Here is a 15,580-nt window from a genome sequence, read left to right on the forward strand (position 1 = left end):
CAAGTACAGTTGTTGCCTGTGGGGTGAGTGGAGGGAGAGAGGATTTGAAACTGTTGGGTTTTCCTAGCTTTTCAAGACACATTGAGCCCTAGGGAAATAGATATGATTTTAGACTGCTTAATTGGTTCAAAATCTTTATTATTTTATACACTGTAGTTTTCCTATTGCTGAAATGAAACAATACCTCATTTAAGAAAGTCCCCTAATCACTGCATTAATCTCAATTGACAAAAGAGAAAGCAGGGTTGTTGAGTCTTGTTAAATGTGCTGAGGGCTCCTGGCTGGCTCACAAGCTGCTGTATTTCAAGGCTTTTTCTAAAAATACCAAATGGTAGAATTTAGGTCAGACAAAGTAAAGGTGTGAAGCCTGGTACCTCAGACACTGCACATTGTCCAGAGGTACCACCAACCCTGTAACTGCTTATCTTCTGTTACCAGTTTAGGAATGATAATTTAGGATTATTTCCTATGGAGCTCAACATTTTCATCCTTTTCCTGTTTCAGTGTCATTTGCCTTGAAATTTTTAACAGGTTGTTTTGATATTAGAGCATCAATGAATTGGGTGTCAGAAGGATGAGTTTGTGAATGGAGAGGATCAGGAAAGAGTGTTCACCTGTGCTTCAATGACTTGGTTACATAAAACGAATCTTTTTGTAAAGCAGGCTTAACGGGATGGAGATGACCTTAAAGAGGGAAATTTTCGAAAAATATCTTCTTGTTTCTAATAAGAACTGAACTACAATGGTCTTACAATTATTGTATGCTGTTGAAGCCATTGGCTGCTGTTGTTCTCTTGACACCAGTTGCACGATGACTTCTAAGATGCCTTCAACCGTTTGCAGACAAAGAGTGTAAAGTCTCCACAGTGGTTTTGAATATATATATCTATGATGTATGTTTTTAGCTGTCTTGAGGTATTCCTGTGGGTCAATTTAGTTTCTAATAGAACCTTGATTCTTTGGGAAACACAATATATCAATATATCTGCAAACACAGTTTATTCCTATTTGGTTCCTCTTATAAAGGATACAGTAAAATGGCAATCTATGGATTATTAATAGCACTGTTTCCCTTGAACTCCTGCCAATTAACTTCTATTTGAATCAGATATGTATATATATTCCATTGTCCTTGATTATACTGTATTTTGTATAGGAGCTGAATTTTGCTAACCATAGAAGTACTAGTCTCCCTGATTCTAATTACCTTAGAAAATTGACTTGTACATTTAAAGTCACTGTAATTTAGCTGTAATCAGTCATGTTACACTGGAGACAAATGGGATTCATGGACTGCGCCCAGACTGATGCTTTCTGACAGCTCTTCTATTGCCACATCAATACTCATCCCTCACTGTGTGCTATGGTAGCACTGGTACCAGCAAACTGCTTCTACATGGTTCAGTGATTGTGTTTCTGCCACTCTGTCATAGAACTGGCTTATGTACAGAGTTTGCTTATGTCCTACTGTTGCTGTAATCATGATAGGAGACAGAAAAAATTCTATACAAAGACTCAGCTGTACATTGAAACTTTAAAACAAATAAGCCAAAGAATGTAGTTTAAAGTCCCAGAGTTAATGCAGGAAACTGGAAGTTTCAGACTGAAGATTGGTACATCCAGCCCAGCCACTGATCATTGGTCATTTTATTCCCGAAGTTTCTTTATCTACGTGTAAAACAAGAATCTCATAGTTGCTCTTACATTTAAATTCATGGTTAAAGCTGAGATATTAGGATATTTAGAAATACAGTGAAGAGGAAAGTAATAGACTGCGACATTAATTCAGATTTTTCAATTGACTTGCAATGTATTTGTGTTCAGTAGTTATGCATCAGGAAATCATACCATTTCAAAAGTAATGCATTTTAGAGTTTAAAAATACAAGTTCAACATACTGTATTAATAATCTCTGACTGCATGCACTTCAGCTTCACAGAAAACAAAAATATTACCATAGTTGAAAATAATAATGTACTTCATATACATCAATGAATAAATATTCATAAACTGTATCAGTTTATGTTTACCTGATTTTTGTTTGCATTTGACCATAGCTATTAAGCAAAAGTGGTCAAAATTATTTGGTTTTATGTCTAAATTAAATTGGGATGAACATATGGGCTTCCAAATCAGGCATATGAGTATTTTCAAGTAAAGGTGATTTGCAAAGATATTGAGTTAAAATAACATTGTCTTAAAATAAGCTTTTATTTTGAATAATTACAAAAATGACTGGAAATGCCTTTGAAAAAGTAGATTTATTTTATATAGTATACTGAGAGAAGTATGTTAGTGTGATTTCAGACCTCAGGATTCAGAGGGTCTCCTGTTCTCGCAGCCTTTCTTGGCTGTAATGAATCAGTCTGCACAGGATGTGGCTGCTAACAGATGATAATGCAAAGTGAAGGGCTGGGCCATGAAAAGCCCCAGGGTGGCTCAGCGTGGTGCTGAGTTCTCACGAAGAGCTGATTGCTTTCCAAAAATAAGAACAGGAACTAGGGCAGATAATCCATGTAATATGCACTTTCCACCCTTACCCCTTTGCAACAATTTATTATTTTCAGTATTATAGAGCTTTACATGTTGATTACATATGTAATCCATCCAGACACCCACATCTACCTCCACACACTTCTGTTGTATTCTTGCAAACCCTGTTTGTGAGAATTTCTCTGGGATCCTGTTTTGTGGGTGTAATTTCAGAATATATAAATAGATTCACGTTTTCCCATCTTTTAAACCCAAATGTGACTGCAAACATGACAGTACTAGAAATATGATACTTTGCAATTATTTCCTCTGTTTTAAATCTTTCATATTAGGCTAAGGTAATCTGAGCTGTTTGAATTGCATGTGAACCATGCTGTTGTGGTGGCATTACTACTGCTTGGAGTTCAGGTTGTGTCAGTACTTCTTTAATAAATATAAATCCTTATTTCAGAAGCTTAATAACATAACAAGTCTTGAAATTTCATACTTGTCTGAAACTTGGCACAGAGTATTAATTTTGCCTTTTACCACATTAAGTAAAAAAATATATATTTATTTTAGAGGGGAATGTAAATAAACAAAAAATAAGTTTGTGTTTTGCTGCCTCTTCTATCTCAAAGAAGTTTTTAGTTTTGTTTATGAATTGAAATGGTCTGAACTTGCAGCTCCAAATGGAAACCTTTGAAATCTTTTTCTTAAGTTAAAAGTCGTAACAGTTAGCATTTGCAACTCAGGCCTACACACATCACACAAATTTGCAGAGCTCACTCACAGTGAGTGAAATTCTCTCATCAGTGTCAGCAGAGCTGTTTCTGTGCAGTAACAGTTGTAAAATTGAACATGTACAGAGAACAGAAACACGAACCTGCTTTTCCTTTGTTTTTTTTGATTAATAATTTCAAGTCCTCTCCTTAACAAAGTACATTTTCTTAGTAGTGGTGATGGTGAAGTAAATCAAATGCAGGTTTTTCTCCATCTTGTGGGACAAAAAACCCCACACTTGTAAAATTTCCAGGCTGTTTTCAAAACCGTTAAAAAAAAATAAAAATTGGAGCAGCCTCTAGTGTCAATAGAAGTTGAATCTTTTGATGTTTGCTCACCCCATCTCGATAACCCTGAAATTATTCTGAAGGTAACTAAGGGCATATCTTGCCTCGGTATAATATCTTCTTGCATAGATGTACTTTTTTTCTTAAAGGCAGAACTAATACAGAGATCCTGTCTTAATAATAGCTTTAGTCTGACCTAAATCACTCCTGGCTTTTTTCCTTATGGATTCACTTAAGCCTCTGCACAGGGGGTATAGAATCCGGCTGTTTGAAGCTGCAATACTTCATTCTTCCTTTGCATTCATTTCATCTGCACGTACATGCCTGCACAAAGCACTCTTCCTCACCAAGGAGCACTGATCAGCTCAGAAGACTAGACATACTCTTCACTCTTGCTTTGCCCAGCCAATTTTATAAAGGGTACAAAACCTCTATAGTTGAAAAAAACCTCCATTTTTCTTTTTCTCCTTCCTGTCAGTTCCCACTTTCAGTGGGATGGCCATAATTAGCTACTTTGTGTTGGAAAATCCTTACTCACTTCAAGCACTTAGGGTTAAGTTTAGAGTACTTCCAATCAACCGGATTTCTTTATGGGAATCTCACCACATCTATAATATCCTTGCAGAGGTAATGTGGTGTGTTTTCAGTATAATACAGTCAGGATTCAACTTACTTAATATTAGAGCTATAAAAATTAGGTATTCTTTTTCAATTTAGGCATCTCTAGGTCTTTTTACAATTTATGGAAAGAAACATATTTGTTTAGGGTGTGATTCATATTAGTTCAGGAGCGGTATCTAAGGGAGGTGAGATAAATCACCTGGTGCTGTGGCTTGTTTCTCTCTCTGCTCTACAGAAAGCATAAGCTGATTAACTCAAATATAGACACCTGCCTTTTACACCAACTGTCTATATTTATATCTGAAATGATAGCTCCAGATCTGTGCCAGCCCCTCTGCTGGAAAATGCAGGTGTCTGCCATTTGAAATCTGTGTCAATCTATGGCAGCTGAGAGCCTCGTTCAGTGCTTTGCCATAGCAAACCCATCCCAGTGCTTTTGGGTGTTGGACAATAGCAACAGTCTTTGTAGAAGGAAAACACAAAGACCAGTATATTAAATAATATGTATTTTACAAAGTGCAGTGAAATGTTTTATTTACCATGAAGACCACATTTCACAGTCCAGATATTCTTGTTAGAGAAATTGTAAACTAAATTACTTCCTCTTAGAGTGTTTTATGTCTCAGTAAATCTACTTTTGCATGCTAAGGTAGATTTTCCATCAAATTCAGTGAGTGGGAGATAAGGCCATAGAATTGTACAACAAAACTGTCATCTGGAAAACCCTCTAGAAAAGCTTTTAAGTATTAAACTTTGTTTCTTTTGCTTTAGAAATGCAAGTAGATCCCCACCTACTCACTGATACTGTAATTGAGCCTAGCAGCATCTGCACCTGCTTCTGCATATGTTGGGAGTTGCAATTGCTCTGGTGTGACCACGGAAAGGCTACTGGCAATCAGCCTGAGATTGTTAGAGGGTGAGGGGGATTTGCTGAAAGAAAGTTTGCTAGCTGGTCTTTAGGTCTGACTCGAGTATAGAAACAAGGTCTGAGTACAGAGCTCTGTGAAACAGAGGAGATTGTAACCTGCTATGCTGGCTCCAGGTTTCCTTCCGTCTAATAGGGTATGGGTAACTGAAAACCTTTCTGATGAGAACCCCCTAACTTTGGGGAGGGGGAGTATGAAAAAGGGGCTTCTTTGTCCCTGTGTTGTGGAAGTTGTAATAGTTTAATATTTTCCTTAAGTATCTATAATGGTCAAACTTCTTGTGGCCTAAAAGGTTCAAAATCCACTACAGATAATACCCTGGAATTGCATACAACTTATTTCTTTAGGAAACCCAGCTGAAATGCTGGAAGCTGGGGTAGAGGGAGGAAGATACCTTGAAAGTGGAGATTTTAGGGTATGGTGCTATGAGCTTTGGATTTCAGCGAATGACTAAACAGCATATTGTGTATTCCTGTCAGCTTGGGGAAAGTGTGAGACTTTGTTTTGTTGATGTAATTGCTTTTGTCTTAAAAGAAAGCTGTTGTGCAGGCTTATGGGGAGATTTACATCCCCTAAATCATCCTATCATCATGTGAAAGCACAGTGAGGGCACTCACTGGGGGCTTATCTCTGATGTGAGACCAGGTGCTATGACATCCTATCAGTTATCACTAGAGAGAAAATAACTGTACATAGTCTCCAAAGCAGATATTATCTGCTTCCCTAAACATCCTGTTCACTCTGTGTATTGTGTGGATTAAACTGTGTTGTGAAGACATCGAAACTGGGACTGAGACTCCTGCTGGAAACCTGCATTGTTCCTGTTAGCTGGCCTTCTCTCTTCCATTGAAGGTGTGCTTATTAGAAAGCCTTTACCTATTGCTTCTCAGGCCTGGGGCAGTGAATCAATAATGCATAACGTGGCAAATTCAGCACTGGTAAGTGGTTGCACTGGCATTCAAAGAGCTTTCTGTTCTGAAGAAGAGAAGAGGGGTGCTGGGTATACTCCTGTAGAGGACTAGAAGACCAAGAAGGCTGCACTTGAATGTTTTGGGTAGAGGGGTTAGGGGTTTTCCTGTTGTTAGGATTGGAACCCAGCAAGCATTCATCTCATTTCTAATATGGTGATTGGTGGGCCGTTGATATATGTATATATATATATACATTTTTTTATCATGTTGTAATTATTACAAACTGAAAAGTAGAGATGTGGGAGCCAAGACTTAAACCAGTCAAAAAAAAAAAAAAATACAGTCTGCAAAAGGATATGATAATGCTTGGGAGCTATTGTTAAAACAAAACAACAACCCCCCGCCCCCCGCAAAAAAAAAAAAGAAACCCAATCAACAAAAAAAAAAAACCAAAAAAAAACCCCAAAACCAAAAAACCCAAAGAAACCTTCAGCTAACAAGTGACTCAAGTTTTGTTTGGTAGTAGTAATACTTCATGGAGTGAGTGGTGTGGGTTTTGCTGGAGCATTTTTTGATAAGGTTTTTTCTTGGTTGTTTGGGTATTTTTTTTGTAGGGGTTTTGTTTTTGTTTGTTTTTTGTTCAAAGTGAACTACAGTTGTACTCTTTCTATCCAACCATTCAGTTCAGTAGCCTTCAGCAGTAAAGCTCCATGGATGCCATCTGGAACAGGGCTGTCTGGTGGTGAGCTTGGTAGCAAGCACAGGAGAGCTGCTTTTTTTCGGCATGCTGAGCTGATGGAGGTGTCAGGTTACTTCTGTTGCAAAGCCAGAGCTTGTTACTGGCAGCCAGAAACACTCCTTTTAACAAACTAGCGTGGCTTGAGTTCTGTGAGTCTGCCTTACCCAGCCCCGTGGTGGGACTCCCCCAAACAGTGTGTTCTGCACAGTTAAAAGCTCTTTCAGTGCCAACAGAAGGTCACCCGTGAGTGAGGATCCAATTTTGTATTCCCCCTTGCATCTCAGGCTCCTGTCCCCTGCAGCGGTAGTGTTGGACTCTAATGCATTTCCATCCGTGTACTGTACTGTGACTCTGAAAAGCTCCATTTAAATCCTGATGCAGATCAAATAATCCCATATCCAAGCAGACTGCTACATTTTCTCCCTCTTTCTTGCCTTTTAAAAGAGCTCAAGGAGAACACTGAGAGTATTGCAGTGACCCTGCTACTCTTCCGTAAGGAATGGAAAACCAGGGTAGGATCTCTTGAGAAATATTTTGATATGGAGAGTAGTGACTAATTTATTGTTACTGTGTTTAAAGAGCCTTTTGCCTCACTTCTTTGGTCAGCTGTCAGGGTGTCTAGAGCTAGAGACTGTCAGTGTGGGTGTCTCTGGCCTGCAGAGCAATGCTACCCTCTGACTGACCAGCCAGCAGCTTCATCCGGCCTCTGTGAGCTCCGAAAGGTGCCATGCTGCTCACAAATCTCTCCTGTGGAGAGGGATTAGAGCCACTCTGGCATGAGCTATTGGTGGGGTGGCTATTACTGCTGGTGATTGGGGCTGATTATGGGTTTTCTGTGTACCGTGGTGCTCTCTCTCAGTTTGTGCTGGTTTGGTTAAATGATCTACTTCTTGATGAAGTTAACATGGAAAAAAAGCAGTGACTATTTCTTATGATTCCCATGTAGATACTTTCACCCGTGATTCTTTGGCTGATAGGTGTTTGGACAGGCTTTGGTTACAAATGGATGTATGCTTTCCTGCAGGGAAAAGGAGAACAAAATGGGAGGGGTAGGGACCCTCAGGAAGCCCGTGCCTCTGGGTGGTAGGGCTGGAGGTGCTGCCCTTTCCCAGGGCATATCCCAGTAAGACCAGCATCACCAGGCTGTCCTGCCTTTCCTCAGCAAGGCCCCGGGTCTCCTGGCAGTCCCGTGCCAGCACACCTGGAGTGTAGCCTTGCTGCCTTGCTGCGCTGCCACGTGCAGCTGCGGCTGGTGGAGGAGGCCTTGCGGTCCAAAGTCCTCTGCTCCCGTGGAGCAGCCTGGCCTCGGAAGGGGTGGGAGAGCCCAGCCTGTGGATTCAGGAGTCTGAGGTGTGCCAAATGCTACAACAAGCTGGTGTGTGAGGTGGCTGGTGTGACGCTTCTGCCCAGCGCCTCGGCAGGCAGGGCTGGAGACCAGCTCCGTGCAGATCTTACCCTGTTCTATGGGGGATATTTGCAAATGACAATAAATTGTTCTCACCTTGGACGGTGTTCAGATAGAGATACCGGGCAGCGGCCAGCCAGCCTTCCCCTTCCCCTCCCCCTTTCCCTCCTCCCTCCCCCTTTGCCCCTCTGATAATCAGCGGGGAGCAAGGCACTTCCTTTGGAAATGCAAAGTTAAGCCTTGCCCTGAACAGTGCGTCCTATCGCATCTTGTGACTCTGAAACATTTACAGATCTTATCTGCAAGCTCTGAATTCTCTGTAACATAGTGGGAGATGGATCTGTTCTTACTCACTGCCTGCCCAAGGCAGGGGGACAGATCCTAGACATGTGGAGAGGTCCGGTCTGGGCAGCGTGTACTTGAGAACTTTAGCTAGTGCTTCAATGAAACACAGTGCCATTTCTGTGGTTTGCCATGAGTGCATGGTCTTTTTGTGCAAGCTGCTTCAGTGTCTCCTCTTGCAAACTTTTCTGTCGCTTCCAAGTATTAACAGTCTCTAAATTTCTTCACTGTGATGAAGCAAAAGGGACATAATCCAATGGAGTGCTGCTCCTTCCAGGGGAATATTGTCTGGATAAAGGCCTTCCTGTAACCAAAGTTTGCTGTCTTTTAAGAATGTTATTTCCAGTATTAGCATTTCCTCATCCGTGGTTTTAATGATTTTTAAAAGTAATTTGGAAGGTTTATTTGATCTTTGGATTATGGTGCATTTATTCCTTAAGCTCAGTATTAAGGCTAGATTTTATTTTATTTTATAAATGGAATCTCTGACTTGTGTATATGCATAGGATGAGGCAGAAGAGTTTGAAGGTTTTTCAAAAATGTAAACAACTAGATTCTTTGGCTGTATCTTTGGTATGAAGTATTCAATAAAACTGTTGATTTTCATCCCGTAGCTGTGCTGGCACACTTACCTGTACAGCTGTATTGTGGTCCTCACAGTGAGCTGCTCTGGCTTCAGTAAAATTCCTGGGTTATCTTCCAGTTTATCAATTCAGACTGCAGCTGGCTGGACTCCATGCCAACACAACTGGAGGGGATTGTGCAGAGAAGATAGTGCCAAATGGTGGGAGTACCTTAAACTAGTGCTGCTGTTGCTGCTGAAGAATTCTGGATCATGAAATCAGGGCACTGATGTTTGCAAAGTAGTAACAACGTGCACAAAACATAATCCAGTAAAATGGTACTTTGTTTGGAAAAGCTGAAAAAAAATGTTACAGACTTGAAAGCGTGCCTAGACAGGCATCATTGGTCTCCCTGGCTGCCATCACCGAAAGAATGAGCTGGAATTGTTTTAAGCAGAAGTAAGAGGTGAACCTTAGTTCTTAACAGTGTCTGCCTTAATCTAAAAAAGTTTCTTATGAGTCCTGTTTTGATATTTTCTTCTGTCGCTGCCCAGTGTACTGATGGCACTTTTTTCAGTCTCAAAGCAATGATTCTAAGTTTCTGAAAACTGCAAGGGTACACTTGCTATACTTATATATGGTGATTTTCTCTCTGATTGATCAGAATACGAGCTTGTTTCTGCAAAACAGGAGGAATTTTGTAGGCTAGTATGTTATAAGCCACTTCTAAACCTCTAAGCAACTGTCTGGAAAGTAAACAGGGTAAAATCGGAGGTTGAAATTTCTTATTATACTTTAAAATTTCTGAGGTACCAGGAAGTTTGTGAGGTCGATTACAAGATGAAATGTCTGTCAAAAAGTTGGAAAATATTTTTTGAGGTACTTGAGGAAGCTTTTGGGTTTTGGTGTGGAGGTTTACTTGTGGTTTTTTTTTTTTTGTTTTGTTTTTTAGGTTGGTTGCTTTTGGGTTTTTTCTTTTCCTAACCTTCACGGACAGAAGGATTCAGTACCTGATCCTCTTTTGAAGGCTGGCAAGTAAAGCCTGGAGGCATCACGGTGGTTCAGGACAAGGAACTGTCTGTTCTGAGGGTTAAATTGTGGTACCTCAGCCTGATTGACTATTTCTTACTGTGTGTAAGGAAGGCAGGCCTTGATCTTAATTGTACCTATGCTAGTTCCTTTCCCTCTTCTTGTTCCCCCACCAACTCTGTTAGGAGAAAACATGATACCTTATGACACTATCTGTGCCTTATTTATGCCTCCCCTGATGGGGCAGAATTTTAGAGTCTTTGCCAGGAGTCTGAGAGACGAATGGGACTTTCAGCCTTCTCTGCTTTCAGATAGTTGTTTATTAAGTCTTATCAGAGAATAGGGCCACTTAATGTGACCCAGACATAGCACAGAGCAGAGAGTGCAGGAGAATGCCAAATTATCAAGATTTACACAGTCTTTTAAAAGTAAATCACCCAATGAAAAGTTAAAACGAAAGATATTTTCACTTTTTCGCCAATCAAAAAATCATTTTGTCACATACACAGGAACTGTGGAATTCTTTATCCAATCATCCGAAACTACTTCTACTGCAGAATATGGAGTAGTAGAAGAAGCAGCAGCAGCTCTGGAGAACAACAACAAACCTCCATTTTGAAGTTTTTTGCTTTTATCTATTTACTACATTAACAAACCCAAAATCTCTAAATTTTTCACCCTGTGACAATCTTACATTATATTCTATCACCTTGTTCACACCAGTGTAGATTCTAATTCTTCCCAGAGGATAGGTAATTTTCTCCAAGGACGAAGGTCAAAAACAGTGTTGACCAGGGGGGTAGAACCCCTCAAATCAGGCAGAGAAATAGTCTCTGCACTCTGGGTTCCCACACCTTAGAAATGTCATGCTTAACTCATTGCTGGGTACCTACTCTTTTTGTCTTCAATTAATGTGAGGTTGTTCAACATACACTGACTTCAGTGTTAAGTAATATTGCAGCTTAAATTCTGATGTGAAATTATTTTTCTTCAAACTTCATATTCAGTTTCTGAAGTGATATTTGTAGAATCTAGTAGATATTGTCTACTGACAGCTTCAACTCCGTTCTTGGCTAGAGAATTTAAGACATGTATGAAAGCTTATGGTGATAACAAAGCAAAATGTCATTTTTACTTCTATTTTCATTAAATTTTTGAATCAAATGTTTGAAGTGAGACATTATTTGTTTGGCTCAGATGGTGTTTATTTTCCTTTCAGATGGAGGTGAGCTGTAGCTTCTTTTGAGGTGTATATAAATAACTCTTTAAAAGATGCAGTAATGACAGTGTTATTGGTTACTGTTACTCTGTCGAGTTCTTTGATTACCTAATAATCCAGAAGAGGAAGGTGCAATTGATCTCCCCTGACACCAGAGCCTTGCCATTCTCTTCCTTCCCCAGCTGGAGGAGCAGCCCATGAGGCAAGAGGCAGCAGGGGCTGGAAAAGAGCCATGTATCAGAAGGCTATGGCATCTGGACAGGTCGAATAGCTGCCTGTGAGGTGCCACTTCCAGGTGGTTTGGGTGCTCTCACTCCAGCATGAGGAAGTGCTCTGGCAGAGAGAGGGCATCTGTCTGTCTTGCTGGTCACACCTGAGCCATGGGAACTGATGACTCACTCTTGAGGCCTCTCTATCTCTGGTGACTGTAAACTGGAACTTACACAGAGGAACTCTGTCTTTTGCGGTAAACCATCGTCTCACTTCCTGTGTGTGGATTTATTAGGGCTTAAAGATGTGTGGGTGTGTACTTAAGGAAGTTTCAGCTTCTTCATTCTCTTCTAAATTAACAGCTTGTTGTGACAGTACTAGGAGCTTGGGCTGTCCCCGTTGAATGCTGCATGTTCCTTAGCCCTCCTGGCAGTGCTGCCAGCTGGGGGAATTGACTGCCACCCACAGCATTCCTCTACCCCCTGCCCAGTCAACCTGAGGCTCACCCACTTGCCTTCTGTGGTGCTGCCTATACCAGGCCAGACACCTGGCTAATAAAAGAAAATAGTAGTAATCCATTCATTGTTTTATGAATGCAAACAATCACAACTCGTATTTGATCCCTCATAGAGTTTCACCCAGTCTTGCTTTTTCTATATTTATTTAGACAAAAAAAAATATATAGTGATGTTCTGCTACATTGTCTAAAGTGAAAACAGTTTTAGCTGAGGGATGTGGTTTGTCTTTAAATCTGGCTGACTTCATTGTGATTTCTGTGTCTGTTTGGGTAGTGGAATGACAACAGATCTTGAAATTTCTGAAAACAAGCCTGCTGAGATATAAAATATAATAATAATAAAAAAGAACTGGTATGATTCTCCTTACCTTAACTGTGTGTCTTTTGATGTACAGGTAAATATCTGTTATGTTCTGCTTAGTCTGTTTTGTATGATGTAATTTTTTTTTCTGGTACACTTCAGAAATCAGGAATTTATCCTCAATGGAATTGACTAATTGATGCCATAATCTTGTTACATGAGTAGCATGTCTTAAGCACATCAATAGGCGACTTCACCATTTTTACCTATAAGCCATGTCTATTAAGAATTGAACTTACGATAGTATAACACCATTTGTTAATTGTTTGGTAACTCCTAATATAAATAGATGTTCATATATACTTTGCAAGATGTGATCATTTCTTTAATACACTCAGCCTTGTAAAGCAGAATTTATTAACGGTAAACCATATATATATATATACACACACATGGAGTTTCTAGGGACATTCTATTTGCCAACCATTGAATTCAGGTTTATTATGATTAGCTAGCTACTCTTGGTGCCTACTCAGAACACACCTTGACATTAAAAAGTACCTGCTTTAACATTTACAGACTACTTTGCTAGACTTGAAATTAGTGGGAGGGCATTGAGGAAAAACAGGGATAGCTGGAGGAAAGAACAAAGGCTATGCTTGCGTGGTTGTGTGGCTTACGTCACTTTGTTAAGCAAACAGGGTGGTTCTGCTAAGCCCTCTGACTTTGTAGTTGTAAGGGTATGTGCCTCTTGTACCATGCCAAACCATCCCACTGATAGAGAAGTTAAATTGTTTTCCATCTACCTGTCATCTTGCCAAAAAACAATGCGTAGATCGTGATGTGGGGGATAAGATCAAATGTAAGGCATCAGTAGTGCCTTTGGGAATATCTCCCTCACTCCTTCTCGTGGGAGACTTGCCTGCTTGCTGTCCCCAGCTGTTAGTCTTATCACTGCACTGTTAGTATTTCATACACCTGTTCTTTATGTAATCTTTTCTGCAGCAATCATTCTCTGGTAGGGGGTAGTGGATGTTAAAAAGGCAGATCCAACAAGGATGTAGTTGTATCTCTTACATGCTGGACTTTGTGTTTCCGCCTTTGAAACTTCAGCTGGCAAAGCACTGATGCAGAATGACACTTTGGCATTGCTGTTATGTGTACTGGTAGATGTGATTGCAACAGACAAAAATGCTTGTGCTGGTGTAATTTTGCTGGGGAAGTAAGTGAAGTTAAAGCATTATACTACAATAAAAAACCTTTACTCGTAACATGAAGTTGCAGATAACGAAGGATCTTTCAGTTTTACTAGTCTATCTTGTGTATGTCTGTGATCTTAGCGGGTCTTTCTCATCCTACCTAATCTGAATCTGATCATATAAAGTAATGTGGATAACCAGTTAGAAAAGATTAATTTCAAAGGGAAGATTGTCAATTTTTCTTGAAACAAGATGCTTCTCTGGAAATCTCTTTCCTTCCAAGGCTAGTGAAGGTGTTTGGGACCAATGCTGGTGCATTTGTTAACAGTGCTATAGCCACTTGCATGTATGGAAAAGTCTTTGCCTGTGCCTTTCCAACATCCTTAGCCTGTCATCTGCCATGGTGACTACAACGACTTGCTCCCTCAATGTGTTACTGTCTTGGTGTTACTGCTCTACTACGACCACGTGCCTCCCTGGCTGTATACAGTGGACTTGGGGCTTGTCTCCAAGACTCATTTGTTGACCAAGTCTGTTATCACCCCCTGGAATGTGCTTGGGGTGGCTCTGGCACACCTGGGAGGAAATGATGGCCACTTTGCCCCCATACCATATACATTATGGCACATGCCAGGGTACAGCAGAGGCAAAGTCTTTCATCGGTATCACAGGACTAGGCCAGGCAGGGGTAATAGCCCAGGTCTGCTCTACATAGGCCAAGCACTGCATGTTTCAAAGAAAATGGGGCATGTAAGGAGCCTGAACAAAACTAAATAATGAAGCTGGATTTTTAGGAAAACTGTGGGCTTTGCACTCTTCCTCGGTCAGTGCACTTAAAATAATTAATTCTGCTTAGTTCACTTCAGACAGACAGGTAATAGTATATCATCTTTGTTGTTGAAATTAAACTGAATTCTGACATAATCTGTCTTTTCTTTATATCTGAAAGTGCTGTGGGCTCTGGACTCCTTGTAGCAGGAGCCTTGGACTCCTACTTGCTCTGTCTGATGCAAATCACTACTAATGGTGTCCAGCATTGTGTGCAGGGGCAGCTCTAGGTTGAGGAAACGATTCTAGATGAGCTTAGCTTGCTAAACCTGGCAGCTGAATTATGTTAATCAGCATTCCTTGCTTAATGAAAACCAGAGTGAGTTATTGAAATATCAGTCGCACTTCTTGATGCCACCTCAGCTGATGTGACCACGTTTTGGATGTGATCCGAGATCTTTGCTTCAGCACTTGCCTGACAGTCATCCATCTCTTATTTTTCCTTAGCTGTGAGGAGGTGCAAGTATGTATGACTGTTACTACAGTAACGCTGTGATTGAATATTCTAGTAGGAATGTGTTTATCTTAAAACCTATATTTATCTTTTTATGAACAGTCTCAATTTAGCTAAGACCCTTTCAAAGTGAAAGTTTAAATTTATTCCACTGGAAGATGCTTTCTTGTGACAAACTTAGAAATATATTATGAACAAATTGTGTGTGCAGAGGGTGTGTTGTTCAAAGAATGTTCTTTTTAAAAATGAGCTAGATGCCTGAAATATCTATCTACAGATAGCAGTAAAAACTATTAAACTGATTTTCCCAACCAGAGCAATACAACAACAGAATGAACTAAACTGAAGAAGCCAAAACTGAACTTCTGGGTCTGATTTAAAGTATGAGGCCAAAAATATGTATTTTACTTACTTGCATATGCTTGCATCAAGCCTTGAATTAGAAATGGGAACAAGGAGCAAAGGAGTGGATGGGAGCCTTTCCACTGATTTCAGCAGATGTTGACTCAGGTTCTTGTTCTATGCCCTCTTAGCAGAAAGACTATCTCATGTAAGCAAGCTAAGGAGAACCACATCCTATCTCTTTCCTTACATCTGTATTAAGTCTGTGGGCCTGCTACAGCATGAGCAGAAATAAGCAATCCCCTGAACCCTGTGGGCTATCTCCTTGTTAAGTAAATAGTGCCTATCACAGGTGGAGCTTTAGGCTATTAACCAAACTTGTTGAGCACTGGGAATACTAACGAGCAACCATCGTTGGCACTGATGGAGACA

At 40.3% G+C, this 15,580-nt stretch overlaps 1 long non-coding RNA gene across 5 annotated transcripts in view; it reads left to right on the forward strand.

Moving 5' to 3' along the window:
• The first annotated feature begins 5,069 nt into the window (after positions 1-5,069).
• The window catches only part of LOC138106443 (uncharacterized), a 176,489-nt gene continuing 165,978 nt past the window's right edge, over positions 5,070-15,580 (forward strand). For 4 of the 5 annotated variants that reach the window (XR_011148989.1, XR_011148991.1, XR_011148988.1 and 1 more), the window contains exon 1: positions 5,070-5,225. This is a non-coding gene — a long non-coding RNA (uncharacterized lncRNA). Of the gene's footprint in view, positions 5,226-5,864; positions 6,028-15,580 lie in introns of all 5 variants that reach the window. The other variant, XR_011148992.1, reaches the window with a different exon arrangement.

Source organism: Aphelocoma coerulescens, chromosome 2, assembly GCF_041296385.1.
Source record: "Aphelocoma coerulescens isolate FSJ_1873_10779 chromosome 2, UR_Acoe_1.0, whole genome shotgun sequence".
Classification (NCBI taxonomy): Eukaryota; Metazoa; Chordata; class Aves; order Passeriformes; family Corvidae; genus Aphelocoma; species Aphelocoma coerulescens.